Raw genomic sequence first — 13354 nt, forward strand, 5'->3', positions numbered from 1 at the left:
CCCGGCCTGGAGACCACGGGCTCACTTGAGTCCATCCAGCCTGTCCACGCCTCCATCAGAGCACCCACTCACTCTGCTGGGCACTTGTTGGCTCTCAGCATTTTTTTAAATGAAAAACTAAATCTTCTCCCCACTCCCCTCACCGCTCTCGGAAGAAGCTGATTTTGTATCTATTAACCAACTCGTTTCCACATTCCTACCCCTATATTAATGTCTGCTCTCTAGACTCTCCCCTGGGCCAGTTTTTAACACCTTGCTGGTTCCCTCACTAATGAACGAGCTGAGCTAATCTTCGGCACATGATTTTAAAAAATGAATGAACCCGTCCCTTTGCAGCTTTCACCACGAGCGTGAGCCCTCGGCTTTCCCGCATTTCACACTCCCCTAAACCCAGGGCCTGACGCCACAGAGAGCGTCTGTCTTCGTGGACAGGGACGGCTATTTGCTTGTTTTCTGACACTTTTCGCAGCAGCCCTGATGGCTGTGTTGTAAAAAGCCACTTCACCCTGGGCCCACAGCTTACATTTGGCAACTGTGTCCCTTTAATGGATGCCCACGTGTCTATTGTGAGTACAAACATAATGGTCTCCATGGAGACATGGTCACAATGACTAATTAGACAAAAGAGAGTGTTTCTCAAGCCCTGAAAGACATCATGGATGTAATAAACGAACATCATCGTATTCAGTTGATGTATTCCTTCTCATCTCTCCCTAGAAACATCAATAAATGGTCCCTGGCAACATGACTTCATTATGGTGCTAGAATCTTTAGCCACCTGGTCAGAACCTTCCAGATCCTCAACTGCAGGATTCTAATCCTGGCATGCATTCCCAAGGCAGCCACAGGGGCACTTGTCCACTGCCGGTGTTTCCAGACTGGGCTGCCCCCCTCCAGCCCCACCTGCTCACTCTCATGGCGGCTGCAGAGGAGGTGAGGGATGGGCTCCAGGCCATGGGGTCCTCACCTACTGCCTCCATCGCACCTGACCCGGCCATCAGCTGCCCCGCGGAGCTCACATCAACACCTCCGCTGATTTGTTTCAGCATGTTGGGAGGGGTTTTTCTAGTTGCAACCCTCCTCACCAAGGCTGGGGCAACACAAGAATGTATTGACTATCCCACATTCTAAAGAGAAGCTATCCGTCTCCACAAGGAGGTGCAACCCTACCACGATGTACTGACAAAATCTCAGAAGTGAGAACGTCTTTCTTCCAAAGGCTGTTCACTGCCCCAGTGAGTTTCCCACTTTCCTACCCCTCATCTCAATACAACCCCAGACTAAAGGGAAAATGTTCACAACACAAAATACCCAGACCTTAAACTGTAGCTAAACCTGTCTCAGATACATTGAGAATGAGTCCAAAAGTCACACTGTGGAACAGCAAAATAAATAGATACGAGTGCCAAAGCAAAAGTAAGAAACAGGTGGCGACTCTGCAAACACACTCCCACCAAAACCCCAAGAAAAAATGAACCCTAAAGACAAAGAATCAGGCTACCAGGGAATACGACCCCCAAACTGGAAGACAATTTCACGTAAGTGCTCTCTGCTGTAAAACAACAGAATAAGAACATGAATTTGGTAAAACGAAATTTCAAATATGAGATTATTAAACAACAGAATGACATAAAAAGAGAGACCTAGGGAAACAAATTAAACAACATTTCAGAACTGGAAAATCAACTAGAAATCTCAAAAACAGAATAGGCCCTGCTGAAAATGGAATTATGGATAGAGAGCTAATGGATGTTAAGAAAGATGAAGATGTGAAAGCAAACAGAAAGAAGCGAATGTATATAGAAGAGCTGAAAATGATCCTACACTAGAAAACTTGGTACAGCACCAAAAAATGATACAGGGAAAGTATTCAAAATTGCAGTATAAGAAAATTTGCCGTATATAAAGGAAAACTGGTTCTGCAGATTAGGAAACTTTATATAGAAGGCATACCATCAACACATATCCTGATTAAGTCACTGGATTTCAAAGACAAAAAGTAAATTTTTTAGACATTTTGCTAACTGTGATAGATCAACCACAGTATATATCATCATTCCTCCTGAAATTCCTTAAAAATGGCACTAAAGGAATATTTGGAAGGGATAAATTTTCAAGCACAAATAGAAGAGATGACAGCAAAGAAATGTCATCAAAATTTGGGAGACACAAAGTGAATGGTTGAGTGGTCACTGACCCAGAAAAACGGAAAAGCTGAGTCCCACGTGTGCCTGAGGGGTCAAGAGCCTGAAAAGAGAAAACCGATTCAAGCCACAGAACTCTGCGGTGCCCAGGGCAACTCTGAAGGCTGGGGTAGGAGAGATGCTGAACACAGAAGCGGCTGAGCATCTGTGTGATGAGCGTCTAGAATCCAGGACCCTTTCCTGATCCTGAACAGCCAGCAATGGCGCCGCCCACACAGCAGCAGAAGGTGGGGCCTTTACTCCCTGGAGATGTGGAAGCCAGAGGCTCAAGGATGAACATCAGTCCCCACCAATGGGACGTATAAGATACTGGGATGAAAACATTAGACTGAAGTACAAGTCTTTACACTAAACAGTGGGAGACAGAGATCCTTTCCCCGTCCACCCCCCCAGAACACTGGCCAGTGGGCTGGTGCCCTGAGGCAGGAGAGGAGAGGATTTCTCTCTGGGGAAACCAGCACAAGAGAAGAGACTCGGAGACATGGAGCTTTGGGATTTCCCAATAGCGAACCCTGATCCCTGCCCCATTACGCCAGGTGGAGCCCACCAGCCAACGTGCGCTCACCCAAAAGTACTCAGAACATCCAATGAGGCTGTGGTACCGCACTCTCCAGCAGAAGCCAGGGATCGCCACACATTTGGAGAAAACTTCAACTATGAAAGATAAAGAACAAAACAAACAGAAAACAACTCCAAAGAAACTAACACAACAGAAGGAGGGAAAGAAAAGAAAAAGTATGGGCTGGGTGCGGTGGCTCACAGCTGTAATCCCAGCTATTCAGGAGGCTGAGGTGGGAGGCTCGCTTGAGCCCAGGAGTTCGAGGCTGCAGTGAACTGTGATCACAACACTGCACTCCAGCCTGGGCAACAGAGCAAGACCCCATCTCAAAAAAATAATAATTAAAAAAATTATGATGGAGATGAGGAATGCAAAGTAAGAGGAAATGGGAGAAGGCTAATGTTTTCATGACAGGGACTGTTTCCATGAACATTACATGTTCATCTAACATGTAAGCATATCATTTAAACACATGCAATCGTCAGAGAAATGCAAATTAAACCCACAATGAATCACACCTACATATCTATTAGAATGACTAAATTTTTTTAAATGACAATGGCAAGTGCCGGTGAGGACACAGAGCAACTGCAGCTCTCCTACATTGCTAGCAGGGAAGCAAAATGTTATAGCCACTTGAAAAAACAGTTTGGCAGTTTCTTATAAAGGTCAAACTACTTACCATACAATCCAGCAATCTCAATCCTAGGTATTTACCTGAGATATAAAAGCTTATGTCCACACCAAACCCTGTATGCAATTATTAGAGCAGCTTTATTCACCATTGCCCAAAACTGAGCAACAACCCAAACATCCTTTGACTGGTGAGTGGATAAACAAACTGTGGCACATCTATACCAGGAACTCAGCAATAAAAAGGTGTGAACTACTGATACCCACAACATGGGTGCATCTCCAGTGCATCACACTAAGGGAAAAAAGCCAAACTTAAAATACTATCTTCTGTATGAATGATATGATTTTCTGGAAAAGGCAGAACTACGGGTACAGAAAGCAGATCAGTGGTTGCCAAGGCCAAGTTGTAGAAGGAGGGGCCTAAGGGGGCACAGAGAAGATTCGGGGGTGGTGGAACCCCTCCACGTCTTGGTGGGTACGTGACTGTGTTTGTCAAACTCACAGCGCTGACTCTGTGAGGTGTGGATTTGGAAAGGACACGAGTGGAAAAGTTGGTCACGGACTTCACAGACTATGCCTGTCTTCTGATGCAATGGCAGACAAATTCATGTCGGATTAATTTCAGTATTTCATCTGAGAAGAATACCATTGTCGATTGTGCTTATAGTGAAATACATAGGTTTGAAAAAAACGCATGACTCCAATCACAATGTTTTTCCTAATCTCCTGTTAAATTTGGAGTGATCTTTTCGGAACTAATTCCACTGGTGATGACATAATATTTGTTTAAGGTTCAGATTCCTTTGGTTTTACTTGTTTCCTTTTCTTTTGTTTATGTCAAGTAAAATTACCTTTAATAACTTTTACTTTCAAAAGTATCCTGTTTTACAAAAGCATGCCTATCCACCTCCCCTTCTAGAAGCTCCACATGGAAACAAAGCTTGAATGATGATTTTGAAGGAAGCAGGCTTGGGAGGTCCTTGGTTTTCTTTATTGTATTTTTCTGGATTTTTTTGTATTTTAATGCATCTGTGCTATTTTTATGAAAACACTAAGTCTTTCGCTGACCCCACCCCATCAGAGTCACAGCTCTCCCTCCTCTCTGACACCCACGTCGCCCTTCTTACCACGGGTACCACACCCATCTGTCCTGCTCATCCCTATAGACTAAGGAGTGCCATGGTGCACGCAGTAGGTCCCCAGCACGTACAGCTGAAATAAAGGCGGCCACACACCAAGGCGGCTGGAGAAAGCCTTCAACGAGTTTGAAAAGTAAAAAGCATCTTAGAGTTTTCAATCCTGAACTGCGGTGGTGGTTCCCCACTGTCCACTTTCCCACAATGCGAGAGAGAAATCAAGGGCCAGACGGGACACCACACACAGCTGGCTCACTACCAACGCCTGGTGACATGTCTGTCCTCCTAGTGAGAGTCCAAGCCTTTGACAGAAACCCAGTGGTTGGGATTCTAGAACCATGAGCACACAAGGAGGAAGTCAGAATGCGACAGAGCCACTGAGGCCTGGAGGACATCAAGGGTAAGCAGGGGTTGATCAGACAACCCCAACAGACTCCTTGGCGTTCAGGAGTCAACACTGATCATTTGCAGGCCATCCTCAAAGACGATGACACGAGATCATTTGTTATTTTCTTGAGGAGTGAATTCAGATCATGTGCTGCCGTGGGTGTAGGCGTTGAAGGCGAGTCCCTTGGGCAATGAGTGAGGAAAACCACCACCCCGGGGGCCCTGACAGGGCTCTGCTGTTCTCTCTGGGTCCTGTGTGTCCCCGACTACTCCCGTGATGTGACAAAACTTTGCTTTTTGTGAGATATGGCCCCAGTGGAAATCCAACTTCTTGTGCCGGTGATGGAATAGAAGAGAAAGTGATGACAAGGAGCTCCGTGCTGCAAAGGAACGTCACAGTGTCGTGGGGCTCAGTGTGGACACCAGGAAATGTGACTCACGAAACTCTCGGTGCGCCCTCCTGCCATGGGCAAAAATGGTTATCAATGAAAACTCAGTTCGTTTCCTGCGTTTGACCCTTCATGCAACTCAACCAGTATCATCGGCGCCTGCTAAGGCCTGGGCACGAGTCCCAGCTCCGAGGATGTAGCAGGGACAGAGCAAAGTTGTTGCTGTCACGGAGCTCATATTCTAGTGGGGGAAGAATGATAAATAACTATATTCTATGTCAGGTGGGGACAAAAAAATGAAAAATTAAGCAGGCAGAGGAATAGAGTGAAGGATGCTGATATTTTATTTTAGGAGGCTGATATTTTAAGAGAGGGTAGTCAAGAAGCCTCTCTAAGAAGATAACACTTGAGCAGAAACCTGAAATAGTGGAGGGAGGAGTCACGTGGCTATCTGAAGAGGGTGCGGGGAAGAACTTTCCAGGTAGAGGGAACAGCAAGTGCAAAGGCCCTGAGGCAGGAATGTGTTTGGAAGAATCGCAAGGAGGCCAGAGAGGCTGGAAACAAGTGAGCAAACCAGCACGAGATGAGCCCAGAGAAGGACCATGAGCCCCAGAAGGACTCAGGGAGGTGGTGAAAGCTACAGTAAGGACTTCGGGTTTGTCTACAAGTGGCAGGGAAATCATCAGAGGGTTGTGAGCAGAGACCACGTGATCCGACTCCAGCTTTAACAGGATCTTTTGCACAGAGAATGACTTGCAGGAGGAGCAAGTTCAGAGGAAGGAGAGCAGCGAGGAGGCCCCTGGAATAATAGAAGCTGTTTGCTGGTGGCTTGGATGGAGGTGTTAAAGCGGAAGTGGTCAGATTTGGGATACAATTTGAAACTTCACATTCACATGTCTGGGGGGGTCTTCAGATCAATCGCTAGAGGAAGACAAGGGCTGAGCAAGAATCTTTTACTTGTGTTGAGCCATTTATATTTATGTAAGTATTGCTTTAAGTTATGCATTACATTCTTAAATATGTTACTGATAGTAATTAATGGTGGCTTATGTTCAATTTCAGGTCTGTTCTCATGTCGGTAAGGATGACCAGTTAGGGAACTGTAATCTCTCCTACGCGTAACTGATCCATGGGTGATCCCACTGTTTGGAAGTGAAGTTCGGGTCAAAACACAACCAACTACATGCTTGGCGTCAGATGTCCAAACAGCAGGCTGTAGACTCAGGGTGCTTGGGAAGATATGGCACCCGACCTAGCCTGGCTGAGGTCTAAGGACCACGTTCAGGGCAGAAACTATATATTTTCAAAATTACCACTGAAGATGCCTTAGACAAGCAATAAGTGGGCTGAACACGGCCACGGCCCTGTACAGCCACTCTCTGCCATCATTCAGTTCGACCACGCCAAGTCTCACACCATGTGTGTGGCCACAGGAAGGGGCAAACCAGAAGTCTCGCAGCCACGTGGGTGACAGAACGCCCCTGCCTTCCAGTCCCAGGCCAGGAAGTGGAGGGTGGGTGGAGAAATCTGGAAGCTGCCTGCTTACCTACAAGGTGTCCGCTCTGTTTTGCTGAGAAGCCTCTAACACTTGACACCTGTCGATGGACTGTATTCGCTGCCGTGAGGGTTAAGTGGGACAGCGGGGTCGGCACCCACAGTCACTGAGGGCTCAGAAGCAAACGGGCCCGAGGAAACTCGCCACCGCTGCCCCTGTCGCCCTGTGTGCACTTGGGAAGAGCACTCAGCCCCTCTGGCCCTCGGAGGTCGGAATGAGGACGCCTGCCTCGTGATCAGTGTGAGGAGGAAGCGAGATCGTGCACGTCCAGTGCCCTGCACTGCACTTGGCACTGAGGAAGCCCCAACCCACGTTTGGCCCTGACACTGGCTTCACGAGTGTTCCCTTGCAAGTGCCAGAGGTAGGAAGCGATTTCGGAAGGGGTTCAGGTGCTTTCTGTGAGTATTGGACCAATGTATCCCCAGACCAGACCCAGTGGGCTTGTGATCTCCACCTTGGACCATGGTGGATTTATACGTCTCCAGACTGGACCACATTGGCCAGATTAAACCACTGACCCACAGCGAGAGGAACAAAGGCGATTTATTCTCAGTGGGGTCTGGAGCAGGGGGCTGAGAGTCGCTGGACTTCAAGGGTGGGGGAGTGAAATGAACCAATCCTCTTAGGGAGTTCTAAAATGCTCAGAAGCAAACTAAAGCCCAAAGAGCAGAAGGTGACATCCAAAATCACACCACCAGGGAACATGATCAAACAACAAAACTGGAAAAGCCCTTGAAGACCATGTGGTCTTGCCCCTTCGTTTTCCGGATGGGGAAACTGAGGCCCAAAGGAGGGAATTAGCCAAGGCTGTGTGGTCCACATGTGGCAAAGCCATACCTTGGACTCAGATCCAGGATTCAGGGTCTGGTGCCCCCTTCCCCACACCGGCTCCACGTTGCTCACCCGTTACAGTCAGGCAGAGCTCTCCCGAGGGCTGCCATGAGCTGCCCCAAGATGCTCTAAGGCGCTGATGCAAAACGTTTTGTTTTGTATCATGCCTGTGGTGACAGCTGAGTTAAACTGAACGTTTACAGTCATTATGCTCAGAAACCACACGCGAGTTCCATCTATTGGGGTTTCAGAATGAATCAGGTTTCCAAGCTCTCCTCTCTCCATCTGATCGCATGTCTGTATATGGTAACCTTTCAAAAATGAGTCTGATAATTAGTCATCTTGGCCTAGTTCAAGACAACAGTATGTTCTCCAATTTCACTTTGTTTTCAACAGGAGAGTGATGCCAACGGTAATGTTCGCTGTGGTTAAAACATGATTCTCAGCTGGGCCCCGCAGTCAACAGAGACAGCTCTGGTCCCTGCACAGATCACGTCCCCACTCACTCACATCCAGGTTCACCCCACATGTTGACACCAGTTGTGTCCTGGGCACTCTACACCAGATGCTTTGGGCCTGACATTGCACTTAATCCTCTTTGCAAGACAGATTATTGCCTGATTGCCCCGTTTTAAAGATAGGAAACTTGAGGGCACTGTCCCTTCCCTACTACCCAAACCCCAGGTCCAGGCACTCTCTCCTTGTCTCCCTGCCCCAGCCGTGCTGCCTTCTTGAAGCTCACCGTGGCAGGGGGCTGGTTTCCACCTCAGGGCCTTTGCACATGAGACTCCTCTGCCTGAAACACAGTTCCCTGGACTCTTTGCCTAGTTAACTCCGACGTGACCTTCAGGTCTCAGTTCAAGCATAATTTGCCAAGGGAAGAACCCCTCCCACCCTCACTCTAGTTCCTACAGCTCTTGCTCACTGACACACCACCCTGTGTTCTTCCTCCTTCAAAGCAGCTAGACGAAATTGTCATTTCATATTTAAGAGATGATTTGCTACTATCTGGCTCCTCCACAAAAGCATGAACTCCAAGAGGGCAGGGGTGGTGTCTGCCTTGTCCACCACCGTGTCCCCAACCCTAAAAAGGAGGGTTTAGTTACTACATGTTTATGGATGATGATGGATGGATGGATGGATGGATGGACAGACGGATGGATGGACAGTGGATGGATGAGAAATGCTTAACAAAAAGTTTGCCACCCATCCAAGTAAGAAGAGCTGGACCAAAATGCAAGCCGAGGTCCTCTGACTGGCAATCCCACCTGCTGTGTGTGCTAACACTCTGCAAACACACACACACACACACACACACACACGCACACACACACACACACCGGCCCCAAACTCTCACCCTGGCAGACCGTGCTCCCCTCCCTCCAGCAGTGTTCTCAGAACTCCCTGGCCCTAACCTTGCTTGGCCATAACCTTGGGGTCCAAACCCCCACACCTCCCATCCCGCACACCTGGAGCTTCAGGGAAGCTCATTCAGTGGGGTCAGGAGGGCCCCCAAATCTACACTGTTAACAAGCACCCAGGTACTTTTGAAGGGAGCGTGTCCCAGACCTCCGTGCGAGGATCCCTAGACGAGGGGGAGCCCAGACGAACTCCAAACCGAGCGTGAGCCGCGCCGCGCTGCACCCCTGCACCGCCGCGGGAGGAGCCGCCGCGGCATCGGAAGCTGGGGCCGCGCTGCCCTCTGGTGGTGGGTGGCGGCGCTGCAGGTGCTGGGCTTCCCGAAGGACTCGGGCGGGTGAGGTCCTGGTTGGTGGCTGGTGTCAGAGAACACCTGCATTCCAGGCCCTGACCCTCCAGTGACTTGCCCAACACTGTTTTTCTCTTCGTAAATGGACCATTATCAGGGTTTCCCAAACTTCAGTTCTTTGGGCAACACCATCATTTTGCTCATCTCATTCATATGCAGTTACTAACTTTTTCTCAATGTATTTATGTGAAATAATTCATTTTAAAAGAGAAACTTGAATACCTGTAGTAAACGGCAGGGGGGACAACAGCGGGTGGTGAAATTTCACTTGCCATAAATGGTGGGTGGACAGGGTAGGAGAGGGGACGTGGAGGAGCGACAAAGAAATGAAAACAAAACCACGATTGCCAAGATTTTTATAAATAAAGATTCCCGGCCAGCCTGGTGACTCACGCCGTAATCCCAGCAGTTTGGGAGGCTGAGACGTGGGAGGATTGCTGGAGGCCAGGAATTCAAGACCAGCCTGGGCAATGTAGTGAAACCCCTTCTCTGCAAAAAATTTAAAAATTAGCCAGGTGTGGCTAATTTAATTAAACGAGAAGAGACAATACAGTTGTGCGCTAAGGAAATAAAGCAGACAGTTTTGAGCAGCGAGCCCTCAAGTCAGGGGCTGAGTCTTGACTCTGCCCTTCGATTGCTAAGTAACCTTAGGCAAGTCCTTCCCCCATCTGGACCTCAGTTTCCCCAGCTACTCTTTAACCCCAATCTCCACTCTGCCCATTTTTCTGCCCTGCCTTGAGCCTTGGAATGTTGGCCCCTGTGGACTGCATCACCCACACGTCCTTGCTGGCCGGCTTCAGGGTTTGGAGGAGAGAGGGAAGTGGGGGTATTTCTTCCCTGCTGCCTGCCTTCTTTGGGTGTCACTTCTGGTGGTGGCTAAGCCCCTCCACAACCACAGATCCAGCTGGGTGGCCCTACTCTGGCTCCACCTCTCAGGGGACTCCAACAGCACACCCCTCTGTGCTTCCCCCACTTCCTCCCCCAGCTTCCCGTTTTGCTAGATTTGCTAGAGCCCGGGAGCCCAGGTGGGGGCCCTTTGCCCTGCCCACTCCTCTAATAGTCCATGAAATCCAACTGGGTTGGAATCCGTTCCTTGCTGGAACCTCAGGTAATACAGGGAGTTAATCTACGTAGTAAATATAAATTCCCCTAGACCACACCCTCAGGGCTAAAAACCTGTTAATTTCTCTATGTCTTCGTATTTAACTCATCTGAGCTTTCAAGCTCCCATTTCCACTGAAGGCGGGAAACGGAGTTGCAAACGCAAAGTAGAACAGCCACTTCACTCAGTTCTGTAAGTTGACACCCCCGTATCCAGACCTCAGACGCACAGGCACACTCACGCACACACTCTACCCAGAGGTGATCCGGCTGTGGGGTCCTCACCTCCCTCGAGTGTGAGTCACCCAGTCCCCGCTGCTTCTGCAGAGGTGACGGTGGCTCTGATCATCCACTCCTGGGACACGTAGGCCCACTCAGGACTGTGGTCTGCTCCAGCCACATGCTCGCCCTCTCTGGGGCTTGAGGACTCTGATCTGCTCCCCTACACTGTGCTGGGGTCCCTGGCCCCACTGAGGCTGTCCTAGGCCACTCCACTCCAACACACCCCTTGGCCACTGCTGATGGGCCACTGGGGCCCCATGCTGGGCTCCTCTGTGAGGCCTTTCCTGGGATCCCCACAACCTTAACATGGGTTCCTACCACCCCGGGGGATGGAGTGCTGGAATCATTCTCGCAGACCCAGTGACTCTCAGCCCCAACCACACCTCCTGCACCTGCTCTCTTCACACTCACTAGTGAGCTCATCTCCCTCTGGGCAAGAGAACATTCTTCATTACCCCCCATTCTTCCCCACCCTACAACATGTGGCATAAATTGTGTGCTCTGGGCCCCTAGGCGCGTGATATGCATGTGATATGCCAAGCCAAGCTTTGAAAACTAAAATGAGCAAACACAATCACCGTTCTCTCTCCATGATCCGGCTCTTGCAATCAGAAGCCATGGTTTTCAAGAGCACTAAGGAGCTCAAAACTCTGAAATCTGACTGTCATTTCACAGGCTTCTGTGGGGTCCTCCCTTCCCTGGGATCTCAGCCTCTGGATCTTCTTTTAAGAACAGGGATGAGCTTCAATGGGACTGTCAGCCGTGACCATCTCCGAATCATTCACTTACTCGGTTAACAAATATTCCTGAGCACCCGCAGTGCGCCAGGTGCTGTGCCGGCCCCGGGGGATACGGTAGTGAACCGAAAAGGTCAAGGTGCAGGCTTTGGGGGAGCTGATAGTCTACTGGGGAGGCAGGTGCTCACTGGAAGACAGAAAGAAAGAAATGCAAAATGACAGCGTCATAAAGTGCTAGGAAGAAAAAGCATCTGAGGCCATGAGGGCAAAGAATAGAGAAATGTAAATGAGTCTGAGAGTTCAGGGGGGCTGAGGTCCCAAGGCCAAGCAGGAGCTTAAGCACACAAAGGACAAGAGCAAAGCAGGGGGTGGCAGAGAGCATGGGGCCATGAGAGGCCACGACTGGCCAGGGTCGCTGGAGGGCGGAGAGGAGAGGAACATGAGCCAGGCACGGCCAGGTGTGGCAGCCCTGGGAGGGCGCAGGGTCTTGTGGGCACCTGAAGGCCCCTGACTATACCTTAAGAGAGTAGGCAGTAGAGGGGGACAGCGCGTCTGCATTTCTAGACATTCCCTTAGGGTCTAGCTGAGAAAGAGAGGCCAGAGGGAAGCTGGGGACACTACTTAGCAGACTAGTCCAGGCAAAGGTAGTAGTCACTAGGACCAGCGCTGTGTGAGGAGGATAAACTGGATAGATCCTAAAGTTGTTCAGAAGTCTAGAGCGGCAGGACTGGTGACGGACGAGGCATCCACAGTTTCCCACGAAGGCCCCAGATGCCCACCGAGGCAGCCGGCTTAACCACACGCACTTTGACCTTTTGAAAGGCTTTGCTGGTTTCCATACATGTTTTTCTAAATATAATTTTTGCTTGATTGTTCTTGTTTTGTAAAAATACATCCATGAAAATTCTAGAAAATAAGAAAACTATTACAATTTTGTCTCTTATCCTTTTTTGATATTTGTATGCGAGTGTGTGTTGAATGTATCTCGCTTCCTCACTTTCTCTCCTGCGGGCTCCCCTGCGCTTCCCAAATGCACTGCTGGCATCCGGATGCCTGTCTCGGGGTCTGCTTCTGGGAGAGCCCAAGCACATCCCCAGCAGGACTGCAGGAAACTGGCAAGCTCAACGCAGCAGGTGGCAGGGAAACAAATGCCACCACCAGGGCTCTCTGGGGACTGACGCTGGATCGGTGGTGATGTTGCCCCTGGCAGGGGAAGGAGGGCTGGCCCCCGGTGTCACAGGCCACGGCCCCATCCCATGCCTTCCCGCATGGACATTGTGATGAGGTGTGGGTTGTTTGCGGGGGGTCCAGCTAACTTTGGGCTGCAGAAGCAAACAGAGAAACCCTTGAGCACAGCAATAAAGTCATCGTCACACAGCGTCACTCCTCGGTTGGGTCCCTCAGACAACAGGGACTCCTTCCCTGGCAGAGCGGAAGGACAGCAAATCCAGCCTGAACCGAGACTGGCACAGCATCACACGGAGACCCACCCCGGCAGAGAAACAGCTCGGCACTCACAGGCGGGCCCAGAGGTCGATGGGAAGAGGTCAGACCTGAGGAATGAACACTGATGACCCTTAATACATACTTGTTCCTCAAGAAATAAGACAGAACACCAAAACAGTTTTCTCAAGTATGTTCCATGGAAAACTGGCTGCCGAAATAAATGGGAGCTGATCAAATTAAAAAGCTTCTGCACAGCCAAAGAAACTGTCACAAGAGCAAACAGACAACCTACAGAATGGGAGAAAATTTTTGCATGCTACAAA

Source organism: Propithecus coquereli, unplaced genomic scaffold (assembly GCF_000956105.1).
Source record: "Propithecus coquereli isolate 6110/MARCELLA unplaced genomic scaffold, Pcoq_1.0 Scaffold35, whole genome shotgun sequence".
In the NCBI taxonomy this organism is placed as follows: Eukaryota; Metazoa; Chordata; class Mammalia; order Primates; family Indriidae; genus Propithecus; species Propithecus coquereli.